This window comes from Pseudorca crassidens, chromosome X, assembly GCF_039906515.1.
Source record: "Pseudorca crassidens isolate mPseCra1 chromosome X, mPseCra1.hap1, whole genome shotgun sequence".
In the NCBI taxonomy this organism is placed as follows: Eukaryota; Metazoa; Chordata; class Mammalia; order Artiodactyla; family Delphinidae; genus Pseudorca; species Pseudorca crassidens.
The window spans coordinates 130061068-130074634 of record NC_090317.1 but is presented as its reverse complement, the minus strand read 5'-3'; the positions used below and the strand labels follow the sequence as shown (position 1 = coordinate 130074634).

At 45.2% G+C, this 13567-nt stretch overlaps 1 protein-coding gene across 5 annotated transcripts in view; it reads left to right on the top strand.

Moving 5' to 3' along the window:
* Positions 1-13567, top strand: part of LOC137217388 (steryl-sulfatase-like) — a 184765-nt gene that overhangs the window by 10333 nt on the left and 160865 nt on the right. The window contains exon 1 of one of the 5 annotated variants that reach the window (XM_067724157.1): positions 9486-9626. The exons of 3 other annotated variants lie outside the window; for them this stretch is intronic. The gene's annotated coding sequence lies outside the window, so the exon portion shown is untranslated. Of the gene's footprint in view, positions 1-9485; positions 9627-13567 lie in introns of those variants that run through there. One more of the 5 variants, XM_067724155.1, reaches the window with a different exon arrangement.

Sequence of the window (13567 nt, the reverse complement as noted above, 5' to 3'; positions counted from 1 at the left end):
CTGGTACAGACATCCTTGGAGAGCGTCCCCCTTGCCCTGGTGCCGTGGCTGCAACACTGGGCATATCTGGGTGGACAATCCAGTTTGTTCACTTCCAGGAACCAAGGTGCTGGCAGTGGGTTCTCCCTTCACAGCGGCTAAGCTGACAAAATCTCATGGCAGTTGTGGAAGAGATGCATTGGGGAACTTCTCCCACAAGGCGTGAAAACATGGCTCAGGTGATTTTTTTTTAAGTATTATTTTCCGCACTCTTCAGAAACATCTCTTGTACACGATGGAAGATGCCTTTCGCTTCAAAACAACAACAACAACAAGAAAACTGAATAATGCTTCTTTGTCACAAGGTAGATTAAAAAAAAATGAAAATGTGTTCTATTAAAGTCGTTTCTACACAGGTCACTAGGTCCTGTTTAGCTGTTCATAATTCTCCTAACAGCCAGAGATGGATACACACAGAACTTCTACAAAGAGGGAGGATGGCTTTCTTTCCATGAATTACATTTTATTTTTGCAAAATTGTCTTTTCCCTGTGGCACGATAGCTTACTTTTCCTGACGACTTTAAAATGCAACCCAGACAATCCAGTAAACTGTAATACGATGGTGTCGAAAGCTCATGTCTGATGGCACAAATAAAAAGACGATCCTTTCCCACACAATGTGTAAACTTACACATGCCATTTATTGTAAAAGAAAACATATATATACACATACGTATATATGCCACTCTCTGTACAGTCCTGACTCATTTCAGCTTCCTTATTTTGCTGTCTTGGTTCTTCCGTCTATGTGTTTGCTTTGTGTGCTGCATTTCGAAAGCTGCTTAGAGCCCAGGTTATCTTTGGAAGCAGTCCCAGGCCTGCAGTTTGCGCTCAGCAGCCCTGATTTCCTTCCCTAGCTCCGTCTACCCTGGTCCTAGGATGTGTGAAATTCACGACTGATGCCTGTCTTGCAGGTTACACTTGCAAAGCCCCACAGCGCTTGACCTGAGTCTCAAAGGGCTGTGTTGATTCAAGACCCGAGGAACATTTGGGGCTGCTGGTGGCAGGACCAGTTGGGCTTTGCGGTGAGCTTGGAGATGCCAGGACGCCTTCTCCAGTTGCAAGGGTTCCATGCTGAACTTTCCTTGAGCTGCAGTACTCACATGGGAACAGCTTGAAATTTTAAGGTGCAGGGGACGGGGGACAGACATCAAAGTACTGGTGTCTTGAGTGAAACTTTGACACTCTTTATATATCCATACAATGGCATACCTGTTATATATATAATATATATTTTAGATATGTATATTTACTTGTATTCCTTATGTATGGATGGATATAAATATACAGAAAGTATATCCATCCATACATAAGGTATATGCATATATAAAGTGTAAATATACATAAACATATATATTCTTTCTATTTAATAAGATCAAACTCTAAACAGCACACAATAATAAAAACTTAAGCACTCATGACCTCTTAGGTAAGTGCTAAGGGTAGTTGTCTGTCAGTTTCAGAGACTTGTAAAATTCCTTGTTGGTGGTGAGAGACACTTAACTAAGAAATTGTGTTAGGCAGCGTGGGCTGCTCTAACAAGGTATCGACCGGGCTGCTTAAACAACAGACGTTTAGTTCTCACTGTTCTGGAAGCTGGAAGTCTGAGATCAGGGGACCGGCAGACTTCAGTTCCTGAGGAAAGACTGCTTCTTGGTTCCTGGATGACTGCCTTCTCTCTGTGTCCTCAGATGGGGTAGGAAGATGGGGGTGGACGTCTGGTGTCTATTCTTTTTTTTTTTTAAAGAAGATGTTGGGGGTAGGAGTTTATTTATTTATTTATTTATTTATTTATTTTTGGCTGTGTTGGGTCTTCGTTTCTGTGCGAGGGCTTTCTCTAGTTGTGGCAAGTGGGGGCCACTCTTCATCGCGGTGCGCGGGACTCTCACTGTCACGGCCTCTCTTGTTGCAGAGCACAGGCTCCAGACGCGCAGGCTCAGTGGTTGTGGCTCATGGGCCTAGTCGCTCTGCGGCATGTGGGATCCTCCCAGACCAGGGCTCGAACCCGTGTCCCCTGCATTAGCAGGCAGATTCTCAACCACTGCGCCACCAGGGAAGCCCTGGTGTCTATTCTTATAAGGACATTATACTTACCATGGGGGCTCCACCGTCATGACCTCATCTAAACCTAATTACTGCCCTGTGAGTTATAAGAAATACATGTTTGGTCTTTGTTCCATTTCAGGCAGCTCCTAAAACCTTTGGAATTTCCTAAGTGAGGAAAGAGATCAAGGTGTCTTTTGTTATGTTAAGGAGGTGACTTTTGCAAAGCCCCTAAGTGTGAGGACATATTGCCAGGGGAACCAGTTGTCTGATTAGAGGGTTGGAAGGTTCAGTTTCACCCCCAACTCTGAGGAGGGGAGAGAGTCTGGAGGTTGAATCTATCGTACATGGCCAATGATATAATCAATATGCCCAGGTAATGACGCCTCCATAAAAGCCCCGGGTTTGGAGCTTCTGGGTGGGTGAACCCGTGGAGGTGCTGGGAGGGTTATGCCCTAAAGACGGCATGGAAGCTCCGTGCCCCTTCCCCATACCTGCCCTGTGCATCTCTTCCAACTGGCTGTTCCGGAGTCATGTCCTTTTATAATAAAGCAGTAAACAGGAAAGTAAGGTGTTTCCCTGAGTTCTGTGAGCCACTGCAGCAAATTAATCAAACCTGAGGAGCCGGTTGTAGGAACCTCTTATCTAAAACTGGTTGGTCACGTGCACAGGTGACAACCTGGACTTTTGATTGATGTCTTAAGGCGTGTGGGCAGGGGGAGGTGTTCAGTGGAGGGAGGCGACTTTGTGGGATGGAGCCCTTACCCTGTGGGATCTGAAGCTATCTCCGGGTAGATAGGTCAGAGTTGAGCTGAACTGTAGCACACACCACTGGTGTTGGAGAATTGCTTCCTGGGGTCAGAAAACTCTGGAATTGGAATTGATATCAGAAGTAAACTCCCATGGCCCTAATGTATAGCACAGGGAACTATATTCAATATCCTCTGGTAAACCATAATGGAAAAGAATATGAAAAAGAATGTATAGATGTATAACTGAGTCACTTTGCTGTACAGCAGAAATTAACACGGCATTGTAAATCAACTGTACTTCAATTAAAAATAAATTTGAAAAAAAAAAAAAGAAGTAAACTCCCAAAGATTCCAAATACCGTCTCATTGGGGGTTGGGGCTTCAAGCTATGAATTTTAGGGGGACACAGACATTTAGTCCATCGTAGAATATTATCTTTTATTTTGTTCTTTAAAAAATTGATAACCAGGTCTTTTACTTACTTCTGTCCTATGTCGAGTGACCCGGCTGTCCTGGCATTCCTACAACTTTACCACTTTCGCGCTGAAAGCCCTGCATCACAGGAGCCTTTCAGCCACAGGCTCATGGGGACCCTTTGCCAGCCTTCCTCAGCTGCCACCTGCGGTAAGGTGCAGTTAGAATATGATCGAGCCCACGGCCTCAATAAGGTAGAGAAAGGGTGACAGGCGTGAGCCCGCCTCGCCTGGCATTTAAAGCAAGGTGACTTTGTGGTTGGGCTGGTGACTGAAGCAGACGTTCCTGTTAACAGCCATGTGGACGTGCCTGTGAGGACCGGAAATGCAGGTCATCCTGCAGACCTCTGGCCTCAGGGTCCACGTGGGCCGATGTTCTCTCCCAGGCGTGGCACCACAGGTGGCCTTTAGGGCGAAACAGCAGGCTCGCCAAGGAGAGTTTGCAGGTGACCACACAGCCTTAGCACATAGGAAGGGATGCAAAGAGATAAGTGTTGAACTGAGGTTTTAGAACCTACAGAAGTCACTCGCCCATGTACCTTTAGTTCAGGGTTTTCCCCCTTGGCATTATATATATTGGGGGCAGGAAGGTCGTTATGGGCTGAATCGTGTCCTCCAAAATTCAGTGCTGAAGCCCGAGCCAGACACCAGGACCTCAGAATGGGACTGTATTTGGAGATCTTTAAAGAGGGGATGAAGGTAAAATGAGGTCATTAGGGTGGGCCCTGATAGGATTGGTGTTCTTATAAGAAGAGGAGATCAGGACACAGACACACACACAGGGACGACCACTTGAGGACACAGGGAGGAGATGGCCGTCTGCACGCCCAGGAGAGAGGCCTCAGGAGGAAGCAGTTCTGCAGACACCTAGATCTTGGACTTCCAGCCTCCAGGACAGGGAGGGAATAAATGTCTGTTGCTTAAGCCATCCAGCCTGTGGTACTTTATTATGGAAGCCCTACCAAAATAATGCAATAATTTTCATTGGGGGGTGGGGAGAAGGGGTGTTTCTGTGCATTGCAGTATATTTAGCAACCTCCCTTGCCTCTACCCACAAGATGCCAGTAGCAAGCACCTCCTGTCTGTCTGTCTTATCTATCTATCCATTCTTCTGTCTATGCATCCATCTATCCATCCATCCATCTATCCATTCCTCTATCTATCTGTCTGTCCATCTATCTTTATTTCTGTTTGTACATACGCACATGCACACATGTATATGGACTCATATGTATATGGAATCCCAGTAGCCTAATGGACCAGGAAAGCAGGGTGATAGCTCAGAGGTTCTGCCCTGTGTATGCAGTCACCTTCCCCATGTCCCTTGACTCCAAGAATTCATGACCCAATTCAAGAGCTCTCTGTCCTGGATTCAAGAAGGATTTAAAAAAAAAAAAGAACATACTCCTTGTAAAGCTAAAACATTTCACCGATTCATTTTGACAGCATCTTCCTGACAACAGCATGCTCATCGCTACTTAGAAAATGTGTCCTTTCTCGCTTTTAAGACACAGTTAAGTGTGCTGCTAATTAACACTTTCCTTATAGACACCAGATAAGTAAGCGACAATCACTTGCCACGGTCTCTCAGCTCCTCAAGGAGCTAGGGTCTGTCTGTCTGGTGGCCAGTCTGCTGTAGCCGCCATCCATAATCTGCCTCTACCCCATCCTCGTTTTCATATCTGTGAGGTGCGAGTCCCATCCAGCGGAGATTGGGGGTAGGTTGGGCTCGGGCCTGGTGCTCTCTGCAGCCGTCTGTGGACAGGTACCTGCAGTCTGTGCTCTTCTCCAGCCACGGGGGGCTCACAAGCCTTGCCCGCACCCTCCAGCCCAAGGAGATAGGCTTCTGCATCACATTCAGGGTGAGGATGGACCCAAGGGGACACCTTTCCTGATGATGCTGGGAAATCAAAAGCTCTGGCTTCCATAGGTAGCTGGCAAGGGAGTGGGGACCAGGGGATGTGGTCCCCTCCTCCCAACTGTTTCCCCCAAGCCCCAGGAACTCCAGAAGGGAGGCCTAACGTGGATGGCTGCATCTGCCTCTCGTGGCGTTTTCCTCCAGGATGCTGTTAGTATTTTGCGGGAAGGTCATTAGTCTTGACCTCCTTTGCGGTCAGAGTACCACCTGGAGGACCTGCCTTCAAGAGAGGAGCCCCGTTTAGTGCTCACAGTGGTAGACGGCAAAAGTGGTCCACAGACCCACGGCATCAGCGCCATCTGGGACCTTGCCAAAGATGCGGACCCCCAGGTGCCACCCGGCCCTCCTAAATCAGCATCTGCATTTCACCCAGGTCCCCAAGAGGTCTAGGCCACTGACCCTCCCCTCCTGGGGCATGAAGGACACTTCGTGGTGGTGTGCAGGCATGTGAGAACCTCGACGTGTGAGGATTTTATGTAGAAAACAGGAAATCAGTTAAGCCTTACTAGCATTTATTGTGTGTGTGGATCCTGGCCAGTGATCTCCATGGGGGATGGTCGTGTGTCCCTGTGGGTCCTCCAGCTGTCTAGCGAGGAGAGTGTGGAAAGACATCCATGCCCCAGATCGATTTATTTGATTTCAGCATGATGCAATGTGCATATTAGCGTGAAGCATATTTACAGCTTTTTAAACATTTTTATTGAAGCATAGTTGACTTACAATATTATATAAGTACAGCTTTCATTACTTAACTTTTAAACCAACCTTCAGGAAATGGACAGAGTTCTTAAAGTCCTACAGAAGGAGTAAAATGCAGGTTCAGGTTCTTAAAATGCAGGTTCAGGTTCCGGCATGAGCTTTGTAGCATTCACTGATAAGGGAAAACATGTTTGCTAACACACACAGCGTTCGCACCTAAGTCGATAGCACTGTGCAAAATCACACGTATGGACCGAGGCTGCATGGTCAGCCATGGGGGCAGTGAGGTGCATGGTTGAACCGTACGCTGTTTCAGAATTCCCTCTGGCGCCCAGACCCTATGACCATGGACACCGGAGGGAGGGGCCTGAGGCTCCCCCCTACCTGCCCCTCGGGAGCGCTGCTCACCGCTAGGACTCATGATGCCTCTACTGAGTTCTCTTGCCCTCCCTCTTTCCTTCCTCCTGTTGCAGGAAGGGGACCCTTCCAGGGCCTGAGAGTGAGCTCTTGTCTAACATTCAGAAATGAATCGTCCGAGGAGACACACGTGCTGACAAAGCCGGAGACTCTATTGGGAAGGGGCGCCCGGCTGGAGAGCAGGAGGGTGAGGGGACCCAGGAGAACTGCTCTGCCACGTGGCTCGCGGTCTCGGGTTTTATGGTGATGGGGTTAGTTTCTGGGTTGTCTCTGGCCAATCGTTCTGACTCAGGGTCCTTCCTGATGGTGCGCGCATCGGTCAGCCAAGGTGGATTCCCCGAGAAGGATTCCGGGAGGTTGGTAGGACCTGTGGACTCCTCTCTCCTTTTGACCCTTCCCAAATTCTTCCAGTTGGTGGTAACTTGTCAATTCCGTGTTCCTTACCAGGACCTCCTGTTCTAAGAGAACTCATGCCAGTGGCTACTCTCGGGCCCGGCCAGGGCGGGAGGTTTCGGTCCGTGGTTCCCCTGACTCTCCCTTCTCTCCTTGCTCCCTCCCTCTCCCTCTGTCTCCCGCTCTTCTTCCCCTCCTGATTTTTGGGTGTGGCTGAATCCTCTGGCCTACCCCTTGCCTCCAGGACCTGTTAGGGGTGGTGGTGTCCACAGCAGACGTGCCCGGGCATCTGGGTCCCTTCCGTCTCCTTCCCAGATTCACAGGAGGGGTGCCCAGGGCCCTGCATGCCGAGTCTCTTGTCCCCAGGGCAGAGTCACTGCGCGGTCTCCCTGGCACAGGGGCTACTTCAGATGACACCGCTGGCTTATCAGAAGGGCCTTGATTCCACGTGACGTCTTAGCAAGCCTGTCTGTTCTCAGAAACACGTACTCAAGGCAGATAAGGAGAGCCTCCAGGAAAGAGCGATGAGCAGTTCCGGGTTCAAAGTGGCTTTTTTGTTTCCTAACAACTGCAGTAATTGCCCCCAGCCTTCAGAGGACTGGAACACGCTCACTGCTTTAGAAACATCTCTTAGTTCATTCTCTCTATGACAGAGGCAGGTGATGTAATTATCCTTATCCACGGGTCAGACAGCAGAAACAGGGAGGGTGTATCTTGCTGCCTCTCAAGGAACCCACAGGCAGCATTATCTATTTCTATATTCTTCTCTGTGTTTTTAAAGTTTCTTATACTGAGGGTAATCAAAACCACATCCCTAATAGACGACTAATGTGAAAATTAACTACATTCATGATTCTATCTATCCATCCATCCATCTGTCCTGGAGACAACCAACAAAAAACTGTAAGAAAAAAGGAAAAAGAAAGGTCGAAAAAAATACACCAGGAGAAACATTTTTGTTTTTTATTTCTACCATTTGAATGGAAACCCATAATGGCAACAGCAGTCGTGTCCGACTGTGACCGTATTTATTTGAGCGCCTCTTAGCCCAGCCAGGCCCAGAGAAGCAGGTTTTATCCTGTTCAGCCTGACCAAGCGAACTCCAGTTAAACAAAGAGCAGGGGGGAGTGGAAAGTGGGCTCCTGGCCACCTCCTCTCCCTCCCCAAGATGACACAACCCTGGCAGAAACAATGCACCTTGCATCATCCCTCTGAAATCCACAAGCCACATGTCACTCAAAATGCTTCGTACCTGAGGTCAAGGATACTTTTCTCATTTTTTTTTTTTAACCTAGCATTTCCCAAGCACATCACACATACTCTTTAACAAGAAAGTAGTATCTGTTAACTTCCCATTGGGTTGCATCGCTGCCCCTCCACCATCATGCTTTTAAAAGTGCCAGACTACTGGTGTGCTTGGGGTCCACTGGGACCCTCCAGCTCTCTCTAAATACCAGCTGTCCTGAAGCAGTCATTTAGTACAAACTTTGGATCTGGGCAATTCATTGTGATACCCAGAGCATTGAAATACAAGTAAATTTACGTATTAAATTGTACGGAAAGAGAATCTGAAGTACCTGTAAGAGTGAAGATTTAAGAATCATAAGAGGAATGGGATATGTGTGTGTATGTGTGTGTGTGTAGACATGCATACACATTTATGTTATATATGTAAATAATCGAGTTGTCTGTGTGATTTTAAACTTGAGGAACCGTCTTTACATAAAATTTAAAGGTATTTAACTTATAAAGACACACATTCTTATATGTTATGTATTACATACAAATAATGTGTGTGTGTGTTTAAGAAACTTAAGAGGAAACGTCATTACATATCATTTAAACATACTTAATTTGCATACATCATATATTATAAGTAACTAGACGTGTGTGTTGCTTCAGGAAACTTGGGTGAGGGACTTCCCTGGTGGTGCAGGGGTTAAGAATCTGCCTGCTAATGCAGGGGACACAGGTTCGAGCCCTGGTCCAGGAAGATCCTACATGCCACAGAGCAACTAAGCCTGTGCACCACAACTACTGAGCCTGCACTCTAGAGCCCATGAGCCACAACTACTGAAGCCCACGCACCTAGAGCCCGTGCTCCACAAGAGAAGCCACCGCAGTGAGAAACCCACGCACCACCATGAAGAGTAGCCCCCACTCGCCACAACTAGAGAAAGCCTGTGTGCAGCAACAAAGACCCAACGCAGCCAAAAAGAAATAAATAAAAAATTTATTAAAAAAAAAAAAATTGGGTGAAAGTTCTTTCTGTATAATGTATGGTGTATGTGTGTTATGTGTAAATGAAATTGCACAGGCTTCAGAGCTGTGTAATAAGTTAAGCAGCATAGATGGATCCAACAGTTATAGTCAATATATTTTGTTCTTTTGTGGACACTTTTCAATCGGATATGTTTGTTGGCGGCCGTCCTATGCACTTATAAAGAAATAACATTTAAAAAGCATGTTTCAGCCCCATTTCCTGTGGCCGTTTACCCTGAAAGGGCTTCAGGGGCAATCAGTTCCCATGACTCCCCCCTCCCGGCATAATCAGAACGTCATTTAAAGGAAGGTGATTTACTACAGCTCAATTTTGGACTTAGTGATAAAGCGATAACTTCAAGCCCCGAAAAACAGGATATCAAGGACAAGGCTGTGATTAGCCCAGCTCATGACGCACGGGCAATGCATGATAATTAAAAACCACAAATGACCAAAAACACCCACCCTGAAATGACTCAGCGTTTTACGTCTTCCTCTGTTGATCGGCCACTGTCCACCTTCTTTGTAGCACCAGAGGAAGCGTCTGTGAGTGGGGTCCACACGCGTTTTGCCCCTTTTCTGCCCGAGAACCTTCCTTTTAGTCTCCACGGAGCGTCTCAGGACTAGAGGTAGGAGAGTGCTTGTGATATTCTAGCATTGCTGGGCTTTGTTGTCATTTTGTATTGAAGGATAGTTGATGTACCATGTTGTGTTAATTTCTGCTGTACAGCAAGGGGATTCAGTTATACATATATATCTGTTCTTTTTCATATTCTTTTTCCATTATGGTTTATCCAGGATATGGACTGTAGTTCCTTGTGCTGTACAGTAGGACCTTGTTGTCTATCCATCCTGTGCATAATAGTCAGCATTTCTGAGCTTCAGAAGGTGGCACTGGCTTGCTGGAGGATAGCTGAGCCCATCCTGAGCTGCAGAGCTGCAGAGCTGAACCTGTACATCCAGAATGCACGCACTTGATCCCGTGCAGAGACGATAGAAGATGATTGTAGATAGTAATAGGCCAGCTGCACAGTGGATCCTGAGGTCCCAGGCCCCGTCCAGGTAAAGAGGTGACCCTCCCACGAACGCCGTATTGCTCTGGTCCCAGTTGCCTGATTTGCGTTGAGATGCCAGTTCCTCTAGTTAATGCCCTAAGGACCAAGCCTTGGTCTTGCCAGTCCATCTTGGAGAATGAGTCACTGCTTGCCACTCTTTGACTGACTGCATCATGCCCTAGTCCTAGGGTAGAATTTTGCACCAACCCTGTCTCCACTGGGCTCTCCTCTGCAGAGTCCAAAGTGAGGAGATGTGCCCAGTTTTATCTTGAGGGTTACTTTGGTGGGCACCATGATGAGAAGGATGTCAGACATCACCTAGGTTCCACCTTGAACAGTTTCATTACTGCGCCTCTGCGAGTCTTAATAGAACAAAGCCCCTGCTTCTCCCGACCTCAGAGCACAGTGGTTTACATAGTACTATCAAGTGCAGTCTTTTCACTTCCATTCTCTAAAGTTAGCTCAAAAGGAGCCTTTATTTATGTTCTAGCCAGTGTGTCCTGGTCCATTATCTTGTGAATAACCTGGCCTGGAACGCAGCAGAAGAGAGAGCCAATGCTCCAGGCTGGTTATGTACTTTTCCGAGGTTGCACGGCTAGCTTGGGACCTGACTCCAAGGCCTCTTTCCACTTACTAAGATAAATCCTCTGGGGGATTTTTTTTTTTTTTAACATCTTTATTGGAGTATAATTGCTTTACAATGGTGTGTTAGTTTCTGCTGTATAACAAAGTGAATCAGCTATATGTGTACATATATCCCCATATCTCCTCCCTCTTGCGTCTCCCTCCCACCCTCCCTATCCCACCCCTCTAGGTGGTCACAAAGCATCGAGCTGATCTCCCTGTGCCGTGTGGCTGCTTCCTACTAGCTATCTCTTTTACATTTGGTAGTGTATATATGTCCATGCCACTCTCTCACTTCGTCACAGCTTACCCTTCCCCCTCCCCATGGCCTCAAGTCCATTCTCTACGAGGTCTGCGTCTTTATTCCTGTCCTGCCCCTAGGTTCTTCAGAACCTTTTTTTTTTTTTTTTGATTCCATATATATGTGTTAGCATACGGGATTTGTTTTTCTCTTTCTGACTTACTTCACTCCGTATGACAGACTCTAGGTCCATCCACCTCACTACAAATAACTCATTTTCGTTCCTTTTTATGGCTGAGTAATGTTCCATGGTATATATGTGCCACATCTTCTTTATCCATCCATCCGTTGATGGACACTTAGGTTGCTTCCCTGTCCTGGCTATTGTAAATAGAGCTGCAGTGAACACTGTACATGACTCTTTCTGAATTATGGTTTTTCTCAGGGTATCTGCCCAGTAGTTGGATTGCTGGGTCGTATGGTAGTTCTATTTTTAGTTTTTTAAGGAACTTCTATACTGTTCTCCATAGTGGCTGTATCAGTTTACACTCCCACCAACAGTGCAAGAGGGTTCCCTTTTCTCCACACCCTCTTCAGCATTTATTGTTTGTAGATTTTTTGATGATGGCCATTCTGACTGGTGTGAGGTGATACCTCATTGTAGTTTTGATTTGCATTTCTCTAATGATTAGTGTTGTTGAACATTCTTTCCTGTGTTTGTTGGCCACCTGTATATCTTCTTTGGAGAAATGTCTATTTAGGTCTTCTGCCCATTTTTGGATTGGGTTGTTTGTTTTTTTGATATTGAGCTGCATGAGCTGCTTGTATAATTTGGAGATTAATCCTTTGTCAGTTGCTTCATTTGCAAATATTTTCTCCCATTCTGAGGGTTGTCTTTTCATCTTGATTATGGTTTCCTTTGCTGTGCAAAAGCTTTTACATTTCATTAGGTCCCATTTGTTTACTTTTGTTTTTATTTCCATTACTCTAGGAGGTAGGTCAAAAAGGATCTTGCTGTCATTTATGTCATAGAGTGGTCTGCCTATGTTTTCCTCTAAGAGTTTGATAGTGTCTGGCCTTTATTTATGTCTTTAATCCATTTGGAGTTTATTTTTGTGTATGGTGTTAGGGAGTGTTTTAATTTCATTCTTTTACATGTAGCTGTCCTGTTTTCCCAGCACCACTTACTGAAGAGGCTGTCTTTTCTCCATTGTATATTCTTGCCTCCTTTATCAAAAATAAGGTGACCATATGTGTGTGGGTTTATCTCTGGACTTTCTACCCTGTTCCATTGATCTATATTTCTGTTTTTGTGTGGCAGTACCATACTCTCTTGATTACTATAGCTTTGTAGTATAGTCTGAAGTCAGGGAGTCTGATTCCTCCAACTCCATTTTTCTTTCTCAAGATTGCTTTGGCTATTCGGGGTTTTTTGTGTTTCCATAGAAATTGTGAAATTTTTTGTTCTAGTTCTGTGAAAAATACCAGTGGTAGTTTTGATAGGGGTTGCATTGAATCTGTAGATTGCTTTGGGTAGTAGAGTCATTTTCACAGTGTTGATTCTTCCAGTCCAAGAACATGGTATATCTCTCCATCTGTTTGTATCATGTTTAATGACTTTCATCAGTGTCTTATAGTTTTCTGCATACAGGTCTTTTGCCTCCTTAGGTAGGTTTATTCCTAGGTATTTTATTCTTTTTGTTGCAGTGGTAAATGGGAGTGTTTCCTTAACTTCTGTTTCAGATTTTTCATCATTTTTGTATAGGAATGCAAGAGAGTTCTGTGCATTAATTTTGTATCCTGCTACTTTACCAGATTCATTGATTAGCTTTCGTAGTTTTCTGGTAGCATCTTTAGGATTCTATATGTATAGTATGTTGTCTGCAAACAGTGGCAGTTTTACTTCTTTTCCGATTTGGATTTCTTTTTCTTCTCTGATTGCTGTGGCTAAAACTTCCAAAACCATGTTGAATAATAGTGATGAGAGTGGGCAACCTTGTCTTGTTCCTGATCTTAGTGGAAATGGTTTCAGTTTTTCACCATTGAGAATGATATTGGCTGTGGGTTTGTCATATATGACCTTTATTATGTTTTTAGTTCCCTCTATGCCTGCTTTCTGGAAAATTTTTTATCATAAATGGGTGTTGAATTTTGTCAAAAGCTTTTTCTGCATCTATTGAGATAATCATACGGTTTTTATTCTTCAACTTGTTAATATGGTGTATCACATTGATTGATTTGCGTATATTAAAGAATCCTTGCGTTCCTGGGATAAACCCCACTTGATCATGGTGTATGATCCTTTTAATATGCTGTTGGATTCTGTTTGCTAGTATTCTGTTGAGGATTTTTACATCTATGTTCATCAGTGATATTGGCCTGTAGTTTTCTTTTTCTGTGACATCTTTGTCTAGTTTTGGTTTCAGGATGATTGTGGCCTCGTAGAATGAGTTTGGGAGTGTTCCTCCCTCTGCTGTATTTTGGAAGAGTCTGAGAAGGATAGGTGTTAGCTCTTCTCTAAATGTTTGATAGAATTCATCTGTGAAGCCATCTGGTCCTGGGCTTTTGTTTGTTGGAAGATTTTTAATCACAGTTTTAATTTCAGTGTTTGTGATTGGTCTGTTTATATTTTCTGTTTCTTCCTGGTTCA